At 61.9% G+C, this 11577-nt stretch overlaps 1 long non-coding RNA gene across 1 annotated transcript in view; it reads left to right on the top strand.

Annotated features, from left to right (window-relative positions):
• Window positions 1-269: 269 nt before the first annotated feature.
• The window catches only part of LOC140471246 (uncharacterized), an 11618-nt gene continuing 310 nt past the window's right edge, over window positions 270-11577 (top strand). The window contains exons 1-3 of the long non-coding RNA XR_011956935.1: window positions 270-456; window positions 3411-3605; window positions 11405-11577. The exon at window positions 11405-11577 is cut by the window's right edge and continues 310 nt beyond it. This is a non-coding gene — a long non-coding RNA (uncharacterized lncRNA). The remainder of the gene's footprint in view (window positions 457-3410; window positions 3606-11404) is intronic.

The following is an 11577-nucleotide window of genomic DNA, read 5'->3' as shown; positions in this document are numbered from 1 at the left end:
CGTGTGGTGGTGATGAAGGAGGGTCGGTCTGACGGAGGGTCAGTCTGAGGGAGGGTCGGTCTGACCGAGGGTCGGTCTGAGGGAGGGTCGGTCTGACCGAGGGTCGGTCTGAGGGAGCGGGTGCTGACCGAGGGTCGGTCTGAGTTTGAGGTTGACCTTTTACAGAGTTGCTGAACATTCCGAGCGTGTGGTGGTGATGAAGGAGGGTCGGTCTGACGGAGGGTCAGTCTGAGGGAGGGTCGGTCTGACCGAGGGTCGGTCTGAGGGAGGGTCGGTCTGACCGAGGGTCGGTCTGAGGGAGCGGGTGCTGACCGAGGGTCGGTCTGAGTTTGAGGTTGACCTTTTACAGAGTTGCTGGAACATTCCGAGCGTGTGGTGGTGATGAAGCAGTTGGTGGGGGATCTCCCCAAACCCCAACCATGACACAATGAGGGCCCTGTTCAGACACATGCAAAGGTTGGTACCAGAGTCTTCACCCATCCTCACCCTGCAGACTCTCCTCTCCCGGGTTAGATACAGAGGAAAGCTCCCTCTACACCGTCCCCCCACTCCCTGGGACAGGGGGTTAGACACAGGGTACAGCTCCCTCTACACCGTCCCCCCATCCCCCACTCCCAGGGACAGGGGGTTAGACACAGGGTACAGCTCCCTCTGCACCGTCCCCCCACTCCCAGGACAGGGGGATAGATACAGAGTAAAGCTCCCTCTACACCGTCCCCCCACTCCCAGGACAGGGGGGTTAGATACAGAGTAAAGCTCTCTCTACACTGTCCCCCCACTCCCAGGGACAGGGGGGTTAGATACAGAGGAAAGCTTCCTTTACACCGTCCCTCACTCACAGGGACAGGGGGGTTAGATACAGGGTAAAGCTCCTTCTACACCGTCCCCCCACTCCCAGGGACAGGGGGTTAGATACAGGTAAAGCTCCCTGTACCCTGCCCCACTCCCAGGGACAGGGGGTTAGATACAGAGTAAAGCTCCCTGTACCCTGCCCCACTCCCAGGGGACAGGGGGTTAGATACAGAGTAAAGCTCCCTGTACCCTGCCCCACTCCCAGGGACAGGGGGGTTAGATACAGAGTAAAGCTCCCTGTACCCTGCCCCACTCCCAGGGACAGGGGGTTAGATACAGAGGTAAAGCTCCCTGTGCCCTGCCCCACTCCCAGGGACAGGGGGTTAGATACAGAGTAAAGCTCCCTGTACCCTGCCCCCACTCCCAGGGACAGGGGGTTAGATACAGAGTAAAGCTTCCTCTACCCTGCCCCACTCCAGACTGAACAGTAATAGATTAACTCCTGTTGTGTTTTCTTTCTGTTTTATCCCTCCCTCCCTCCCTCCTTTCTCTTCTGCCTCTGTTTCTCCCCTGGGCTCTGTCTCCCTCTCCTGTTCACTCTGTTTCCCTGTTTATCTTCCCCCCTCCCCCTCCCTCTCCCTCTCTCTCTCTCCCTCTCTCTCTGTCCCTCTCTCTCCCTCCCCCCCCTCTCTCTCCCTCTGTCTCCCTCTGTCTCTCTGTGTCCTCTCTCTCCTGTCTCTCTCTCTCTTCCTCTCTCTCTCTCTCCCTCTCTCTCTCTCTGTCCCTTCCTCACCGACTCCCTGCGCTCTCTGTCCCTCTCGCTCTCTCTCTGCCCTCGCACTCCCTCTTCCACTCTCACTCTCTCTCCCTTTCTCCCTGGTTCTCACTAACTGTCCCTTTCCCTCTGCCTCTGTCTCCCTCTGTCTGCCCCACTCTGTACATCCTTCTCTCTCTCTCTCTTTCTCTCTCTCTGTCTCTCTCCCTCTCTCTCCCTCTCTCTTTTCCTCTCTCTCTCCCTCTCTCTCTCTTCCTCTCTGCCTCTCTCTCTCTCTCTCTCTCTCTCTCCATCTCGCTACCCTTCCCCTCCTTCCGTCTCACACTCGCTCTCATCCTCTCTCCCCATCCACCCCTTTCTCCCTCCCCCCCCCTCCCACAATGCCGCTACCTCACTCCACGCTCTCCTTCTCTCTCCTGCCCTTTCTACCCTTCCCCCACCCTCCTTCTCTCCCTCCCTCTCTCCTTCCCTTCCTCCCTTTATCTCTCCCTATCTCCCCTTTTCCATCCCTCCCTATTGCTCTCCCTCCTTCTCCCCCTCCTTCTCTTCCTCTCTCCCTCCCCTCTCCCCCTCTCCCCCTCCCTCTCTTCCTATCTGTCCCTCCCTCTCTCTCTCTCTCACCTCCCTCTCTCTCCCTCTCTTCCTCTCTCCCTCTAACTCCCTCCCCCCTCCCCCTCCCTTTCTCACTGTCTCCCTCCCTCTCTCTCCCTCCCTCCCCCTCCCCCCTCCCCCCTCCCCCCTCCCCCTCCCTTTCTCACCGTCTCCCTCCCTCTCTCTATCCTTCCCCGGTCCCCCTCCCTTTCTCACTGTCTGTCTCTCTCTCTCTCTCTCTCTCTCTCTCTCTCTCTCTCTCTCTCACACACACACACCTCCCTCTCTCTCCCTCTCTCTCCCCCCTCCCCCCCCTCCCCTTCTCCCTCTCTCTCTCCCTCCCTTTCTCCCTCCCCATCCCCCTCCCCCTCTCCCCCTCCCTCTCCCCCTCCCTCTCTCCCTCCCCCTCTCCCCCCCCTCTCTCCCCCTCCCTCTCTCCCTCTCCCTCTCCCTCTCCCTCTCCCTCTCCTCTCCCTCTCTCCCTCCCCATCCCCCCTCCCCCTCTCCCCCTCCCTTTCTCCCTCTCTCTCTCACTCCCGCTCCCCCTCTCTCCCTCCCCCTCCCCCCCCTCCCCCCCTCCCCTCCCCCTCCCCCCTCCCCCTCCCCCTCCCCCTCCCCCTCCCCCCGTCCCCCTCCCCCTCCCCCTCCCCCTCCCCCTCTCCCACTCCCTTCCCCTTCCCCCTCCCCTTCCCCCTCCCCTTCCCCCTCCCCTTCCCCCTCCCCTTCCCCCTCCCCTTCCCCCCTCCCCTTCCCCCTCCCCCTCTCCCCCTCCCCCTCTCCCCCCTCCCCCTCTCCCCCTCCCCCTCTCCCCCTCCCCCTCTCCCCCTCCCCCTCTCCCCCTCCCTCTCTCTCCCTCCCCCTCTCCCCCCCACTTTCTCCCTCTCTCTCTCCATCCCCCCTCCCCCTCCCCCCTCCCCCTCTCCCCCTCCCCCTCCCCCCTCCCCCCTCTCCCCCTCCCTCTCTCCCCCTCTCCCCCTTCCTCTCTCCCCCTCTCCCCCTCTCCCCCTCCCTCTCCCCCTCCCCCTGTCCCCCTCCTCCCCTCCCCCCTCTCCCCCTCCCCCTCCCCCTCTCCCCCTCCCCCTCCCCCTCTCCCCTCCCCCTCCCCCCTCTCCCTCTCTCCCCCTCTCCCTCTCCCCCTCCCCCTGTCCCCCTCCCTCTCCCCCTCTCCCCCCCCTCCCCTCCCCCCTCCCACCCCCTCCCCCCTCCCCCCCCTCCCCCTCCCCCCGCCCCCTCCCTCTCCCCCCTCCCCCAGGGTGGTGGAACACTCCCAGATGAATCGGATGTCCCCCCAGAGCCTGGCCATAGTGTTCGGTCCCACCCTCCTGCGGCCAGAGAAGGATTTCCTCAACATGGCCGTCCACACGGTCTACCAGACCCAGGTGGTGGAGCTCATCCTCATCGAATGTACCAGCCTCTTCACCCAGGACGGCAGGATGTCCTGACCCAGGTACACCCCCTCCCCCAGGTACACCCCCTCCCCCAGGTACACCCCTCCCCCAGGTACACCCCCTCCCCTCGGGTACACCGCCTCCCCCAGGTATCACCTCCCCCAGGTATCACCTTCCCCAGGTATCACCTTCCCCAGGTATCACCCCCCTCAGGTATCACCTTCCCCAGGTATCACCTCCCCCAGGTATCACCTTCCCCAGGTATCACCTTCCCCAGGTATCACCTCCCCCAGGTATCACCTCCCCCAGGTATCACCTTCCCCAGGTATCACCCCCCTCAGGTATCACCTTCCCCAGGTATCACCTTCCCCAGGTATCACCTCCCCCAGGTATCACCTTCCCCAGGTATCACCTCCCCCAGGTATCACCTCCCCCAGGTATCACCTTCCCCAGGTATCACCTTCCCCAGGTATCACCTCCCACAGGTATCACCTCCCCCAGGTATCACCTCCCCCAGGTATCACCCCCCTCAGGTATCACCCCCCCCAGGTATCACCTCCCCCCAGGTATCACCTTCCCCAGGTATCACCTCCCTCAGGTATCACCCCCCTCAGGTATCACCTTCCCCAGGTATCACCTTCCCCAGGTATCACCTCCCTCAGGTACACCCCCTCCCCCACGTACCCCTCCCTCAGGTACACCCCCTCCCCCCAGGTACACCCCCTCCCCCAGGTACACCCCCTCCCCTCGGGTACACCGCCTCCCCCAGGTATCACCTCCCCCAGGTACAACCCCCTCCCCCAGGTACACCCCCCTCCCCCAGGTACACCCCCTCCCCTCAGGTACACCCCCTCCCCCAGGTACACCCCCAGGTACACCCCCTCCCCCAGGTACACCCCCTCCCTCAGGTACACCCCCAGGTACACCCCCCTCCCCCAGGTACACCCCCAGGTACACCCCCTCCCCCAGGTACACCCCCTCCCTCAGGTACACCCCCAGGTACACCCCCTCCCCCAGGTACACCCCCTCCCCCAGGTACACCCCAGGTACACCCCCTCCCCTCAGGTACACCCCCTCCCCCAGGTACACCCCCAGGTACACCCCCCTCCCCTCCGGTAACCCCTCCCTCCGGTACCATCCCCTCAGGTGTACACCCTCCCTCAGGTAACCCCTCCCTCCGGTACCATCCCCTCAGGTAACCCCTCCCTCAGGTAACCCCTCCCTCAGGTAACCCCTCCCTCAGGTGTACACCCTCCCTCAGGTACGTACACCTTATGATTTCATGTTTGGTGCGGAGAGGTTTGGGGGGGGGGGGGGGGGCGGTGGGTGGGGTGGGGGGTTGGAGGGGGGTATGTTTAGGAATCTTCAACACCCGGAAGGTGGCGGGCACCTGGAACGCATTTCCCCCCCCCCCGCGGAGGGGGTCCCGGGGTGGAACGGTCGGGTCATTCAGGGTTTACCTGGACGGAGACCACCTGGGGTGTGAAGGGGCAGAGGGGGTACAGACACTGGGGATGGACAGTGCGACCCTCAGTTATCCGAACGTGCCTGGCGTGGTGGGGAGGGTCTCACTGGGATAACTGATCGGAACACGCGGTAGTTTACCAGCTCTAGTTATCGAACACGCCGGGTGATGCAGCCCATAACCCCGTTTAACCCGATAACCGAGCGGTGAAGGGGGGGCCCAACGCTGCTGTTTTACGGGAACTGGACATCTCGTCCGAAATTCGGTTAATGGATGTTCGGATAATTGAGGTTGTTCTGTTTCGAGACAGATACACGTCGGGACAGGGAGCAGATACAGCGCCCGCTCCCTCAGCGCTGACCCTCCCTCAGCGCTGACCCTCCCTCAGCGCTGACCCTCCCTCAGCACTGACCCTCCCACAGCACTGACCCTCCCTCAGCACTGACCCTCCCTCAGCACTGACCCCTCCCACAGCACTGACCCTCCCTCAGCACCCACTCCCTCAGCACTGACCCTCCCTCAGCACTGACCCTCCCTCAGCACTGACCCTCCCACAGCACCCACTCCCTCAGCACTGACCCCCCCCCCCCCCCCCCCCCCCCCCCCCCCCCCCCCCCCCCCCCCCCCCCCCCCCCCCCCCCCCCCCCCCCCCCCCCCCCCCCCCCCCCCCCCCCCCCCCCCCCCCCCCCCCCCCCCCCCCCCCCCCCCCCCCCCCCCCCCCCCCCCCCCCCCCCCCCCCCCCCCCCCCCCCCCCCCCCCCCCCCCCCCCCCCCCCCCCCCCCCCCCCCCCCCCCCCCCCCCCCCCCCCCCCCCCCCCCCCCCCCCCCCCCCCCCCCCCCCCCCCCCCCCCCCCCCCCCCCCCCCCCCCCCCCCCCCCCCCCCCCCCCCCCCCCCCCCCCCCCCCCACCCCCCCCCACCCCCCCCCCCCACCCCCCCCCCCCACCCCCCCCCCCCCCCCCCCCCCCCCCCCCCCCCCCCCCCCCCCCCCCCCCCCCCCCCCCCCCCACCCCCCCCCCCCCCCCCCCCCCCCCCCCCCCCCACCCCCCCCCCCCCCCCCCCCCCCCCCCCCCACTCCCCCCCCCCCCCCCCCCCCCCCCCCCCCCCCCCCCCCCCCCAGCCCCCCCCCCCCTCCCACAGCACCCGCTCCCACAGCACTGACCCTCCCACAGCGCACACTCCCTCAGTACTGACCCTCCCACAGCGCTGACCCTCCCTCAGCACTGACCCTCCCACAGCGCACACTCCCTCAGCACTGACCCTCCCACAGCACCCGCTCCCTCAGCACTGACCCTCTCACAGCACCCACTCCCTCAGCACTGACCCTCCCACAGCACCCGCTCCCTCAGCACTGACCCTCCCACAGCACTGACCCTCCCACAGCACTGACCCTCCCACAGCACAGACCCTCCCTCAGCACTGACCCTCCCACAGCACCCGCTCCCTCAGCACTGACCCTCCCACAGCACCCACTCCCTCAGCACTGACCCTCCCTCAGCACTGACCCTCCCACAACACCCCCTCCCTCAGCGCTGACCCTCCCTCAGCGCTGACCCTCCCTCAGCGCTGACCCTCCCTCAGCACTGACCCTCCCTCAGTGCTGACCCTCCCTCAGCACTGACCCTCCCACAGCACCTGCTCCCTCAGTACTGACCGTCCCTCAGCACTGACCCTCCCACAGCACCCACTCCCTCAGCACTGACCCCTCCCACAGCACTGACCCTCCCTCAGCACCCACTCCCTCAGCACTGACTCTCCCACAGCACCCACTCCCTCAGCACTGACCCTCCCTCAGCACTGAAACTTCCCCAGCACTGACCCTCCCACAGCACCCACTCCCTCAGCACTGACCCTCCCACAGCGCCCACTCCCTCAGCACTGACCCTCCCACAGCACCCACTCCCTCAGCACTGACCCTCCCACAGCACTGACCCTCCCTCAGCGGTGACCCTTCCACAGCGCCCACTCCCTCAGCACTGACCCTCCCACAGCACCCACTCCCTCAGCACTGACCCCTCCCACAGCGCCCACTCCCTCAGCACTGACTCTCCCTCAGCACTGACCCTCCCTCAGCGGTGACCCTTCCACAGCACCCACTCCCTCAGCACTGACCCTCCCACAGCACTGACCCTCCCACAGCACTGACCCTCCCACAGCACCCACTCCCTCAGCACTGACTCTCCCACAGCACCCACTCCCTCAGCACTGACCCTCCCTCAGCACTGACCCTCCCACAGCACCCACACCCTCAGCACTGACCCTCCCACAGCACCCACTCCCTCAGCACTGACCCTCCCTCAGCACTGACCCTCCCTCAGCACTGACCCTCCCTCAGCACTGACCCTCCCACAGCACCCCCTCCCTCAGCACTGACCCTCCCTCAGCGCCCACTCCCTCAACACTGACCCTCCCACAGCACCCACTCCCTCAGCACTGACCCTCCCACAGCACCCGCTCCCTCAGCACTGACCCTCCCTCAGCACTGACCCTCCCACCGCACCCACTCCCTCAGCACTGACCCTCCCACAGCACCCACTCCCTCAGCACTGACCCTCCCTCAGCACTGGCCCTCCCTCAGCACCCACTCCCACAGCACTGACCCTCCCACAGCACCCACTCCCTCAGCACTGACCCTCCCACAGCACCCACTCCCTCCGCCATGACCCTCCCTCAGCCCTGACCCCTCCCACCAGCACCCACTCCCTCAGCACTGACCCTCCCTCAGACTGACCCTCCCTCAGCACTGACCCCCCCCCCCCCCCCCCCCCCCCCCCCCCCCCCCCCCCCCCCCCCCCCCCCCCCCCCCCCCCCCCCCCCTCCCCCCCCCCCCCCCCCCCCCCCCCCCCCCCCCCCCCCCCCCCCCCCCCACAGCACCCACTCCCTCAGCACTGACCCTCCCTCAGCACTGACACTCCCACAGCACCCACTCCCTCAGCACTGACCCTCCCACAGCACCCGCTCCCTCAGCACTGACCCTCCCACAGCACTGACCCTCCCTCAGCGGTGACCCTTCCACAGCACCCACTCCCTCAGCTCTGACCCTCCCACAGCACCCACTCCCTCAGCACTGACCCTCCCTCAGCACTGACCCTCCCACAGCACCCACTCCCTCAGCACTGACCCTCCCACGGCACTGACCCTCCCTCAGCACTGACCCTCCCACAGCGCCCACTCCCTCAGCACTGACCCTCCCTCAGCGGTGACCCTTCCGACCCCTTCCACAGCACCCACTCCCTCAGCACTGACCCTCCACGCTCCCTCCAGCACGACACTCCCACAGCTCCCACTCCCTCAGCACTGACCCTCCCCTCAGCACTGACCCTCCCACAGCACCCACACCCTCAGCACTGACCCTCCCACAGCACCCACTCCCTCAGCACTGACCCTCCCACAGCACTGACCCTCCCTCAGCACTGACCCTCCCTCAGCACTGACCCTCCCACAGCGCCCCACTCCCTCAGCACTGACCCTCCCTCAGCGGTGACCCTTCCACAGCACCCACTCCCTCAGCACTGACCCTCCCACAGCACCCACTCCCTCAGCACTGACTCTCCCACAGCACCCACTCCCTCAGCACTGACCCTCCCTCAGCACTGACCTCCCACAGCACCCACACCCTCAGCACTGACCCTCCCACAGCACCCACTCCCTCAGCACTGACCCTCCCACAGCACTGACCCTCTCTCAGCACTGACCCTCCCTCAGCGCCCACTCCCTCAACACTGACCCTCCCACAGCACCCACTCCCTCAGCACTGACCCTCCCACAGCACCCGCTCCCTCAGCACTGACCCTCCCACAGCACCCACTCCCTCAGCACTGACCCTCCCTCAGCACTGACCCTCCCACCGCACCCACTCCCTCAGCACTGACCCTCCCACAGCACTGACCCTCCACAGCACCCACTCCCTCAGCACTGACCCTCCCACAGCACCCACTCCCCCTCAGCCCTGACCCTCCCTCAGCCCTGACCCTCCCACAGCACCCACTCCCTCAACACTGACCCTCCCTCAGCACTGACCCTCCCACAGCACCCACTCCCTCAGCACTGACCCTCCCACAGTAACCACTCCACCATCAAATACGCAGGACAGGGACAAGGAGGTTAGATACAGAGTAAAGCTCTCTCTACACTCTCTGGTTAGATACAGAGTAAAGCTCCCTCTACACTCTCTGGTTAGACACAGAGTAAAGCTCACTCTACACTCTCTGGTTAGATACAGAGTAAAACTGCCTCTACACTCTCTGGTTAGATACAGAGTAAAGCTCCCTCTACACTCTCTGGTTAGATACAGAGTAAAGCTACCTCTACACTCTCTGTTTAGACACAGAGTAAAGTTCTCTCTACACTCTCTTGTTAGATACAGAGTAAAGCTTCCTCTACACTCTCTGGTTAGACACAGAGTAAAGCTCACTCTACACTCTCTGGTTAGACACAGAGTAAAGCTCACTCTACACTCTCTTGTTAGATACAGAGTAAAGCTCCTCTACACTCTCTTGTTAGATACAGAGTAAAGCTCCCTCTACACTCTCTGGTTAGATACAGAGTAAAGCTCCCTCTACACTCTCTGGTTAGACACAGAGTAAAGCTCACTCTATACTCTCTTGTTAGATACAGAGTAAAGCTCCCTCTACACTCTCTGGTTAGATACAGAGTAAAACTGCCTCTACACTCTCTGGTTAGATACAGAGTAAAGCTTACTCTACACTCTCTTGTTAGACACAGAGTAAAGCTCTCTCTACACTCTCTGGTTAGATACAGAGTAAAGCTCCCTCTACACTCTCTTGTTAGATACAGAGTAAAGCTCCCTCTACACTCTCTGGTTAGATACAGAGTAAAACTGCCTCTACACTCTCTGGTTAGATACAGAGTAAAGCTTACTCTACACTCTCTTGTTAGACACAGAGTAAAGCTCTCTCTACACTCTCTGGTTAGATACAGAGTAAAGCTCCCTCTACACTCTCTTGTTAGATACAGAGTAAAGCTCCCTCTACACTCTCTGGTTAGATACAGAGTAAAGCTCTCTCTACACTCTCTGGTTAGATACAGAGTAAAGCTACCTCTACACTCTCTTGTTAGATACAGAGTAAAGCTCCCCCTACACTCTCTTGTTAGATATAGAGTAAAGCTACCTCTACACTCTCTGGTTAGACACAGAGTAAAGCTCCCTCTACACTCTCTGGTTAGATACAGAGTAAAGCTCCCTCTACACTCTCTTGTTAGATACAGAGTAAAGCTACCTCTACACTCTCTGGTGAGACACAGAGTAAAGCTACCTCTACACTCTCTGGTTAGATACAGAGTAAAGCTTACTCTACACTCTCTGGTTAGATACAGAGTAAAGCTCCCTCTACACTCTCTGGTTAGATACAGAGTAAAGCTCCCTCTACACTCTCTTGTTAGATACAGAGTAAAGCTCCTTCTACACTCTCTGGTGAGACACAGAGTAAAGCTACCTCTACACTCTCTGGTTAGATACAGAGTAAAGCTTACTCTACACTCTCTGGTTAGATACAGAGTAAAGCTCCCTCTACACTCTCTGGTTAGATACAGAGTAAAGCTCCCTCTACACTCTCTTGTTAGATACAGAGTAAAGCTCCCTCTACACTCTCTTGTTAGATACAGAGTAAAGCTCCCTCTACACTCTCTGGTTAGATACAGAGTAAAGCTCCCTCTACACTCTCTGGTTAGATACAGAGTAAAGCTCCCTCTACACTCTCTTGTTAGATACAGAGTAAAGCTCCCTCTACACTCTCTTGTTAGATACAGAGTAAAGCTCCCTCTACACTCTCTGGTTAGATACAGAGTAAAGCTCCCTCTACACTCTCTGGTTAGATACAGAGTAAAGCTCCCTCTACACTCTCTGGTTAGACACAGAGTAAAGCTCCCTCTACACTTTCTGGTTAGATACAGAGTAAAGCTACCTCTACACTCTCTGGTTAGACACAGAGTAAAGCTTACTCTACACTCTCTTGTTAGATACAGAGTAAAGGTCCCTCTACACTCTCTGGTTAGATACAGAGTAAAGCTTCGTCTACACTCTCTGGTTAGATACAGAGTAAAGCTCCCTCTACACTCTCTTGTTAGATACAGAGTAAAGCTCCCTCTACACTCTCTGGTTAGATACAGAGTAAAGCTCCCTCTACACTCTCTTGTTAGATACAGAGTAAAGCTCCCTCTACACTCTCTGGTTAGATACAGAGTAAAGCTACCTCTACACTCTCTGGTTAGATACAGAGTAAAGCTACCTCTACACTCTCTGGTTAGATACAGAGTAAAGCTCTCTCTACACTCTCTGGTTAGATACAGAGTAAAGCTCCCTCTACACTCTCTGGTTAGATACTGAGTAAAGCTCGCCCTACACTGCCTGATGCCTGTTTCCATTTGCTGTTTCAGTGAATCTGGCCGTCCCCTTGGGGACCATCATTGAGTGATGAGACGTCTCGGGGGCAGGTCAGCCTCTCGGGTCCTCCACTATCCCTGCCCCCACCCCCTGCCACGATCGCCAACCAGATTGTCGGGGAGGGGAGAGGGAGCATTCCTGTCTCTCTCTCACCCTCGCTCCCTCT

Source organism: Chiloscyllium punctatum, chromosome X (genome assembly GCF_047496795.1).
Source record: "Chiloscyllium punctatum isolate Juve2018m chromosome X, sChiPun1.3, whole genome shotgun sequence".
Classification (NCBI taxonomy): domain Eukaryota; kingdom Metazoa; phylum Chordata; class Chondrichthyes; order Orectolobiformes; family Hemiscylliidae; genus Chiloscyllium; species Chiloscyllium punctatum.
The sequence above is the reverse complement of the archived record's forward strand: the minus strand, read 5'-3'. Positions and strand labels throughout refer to the sequence as shown.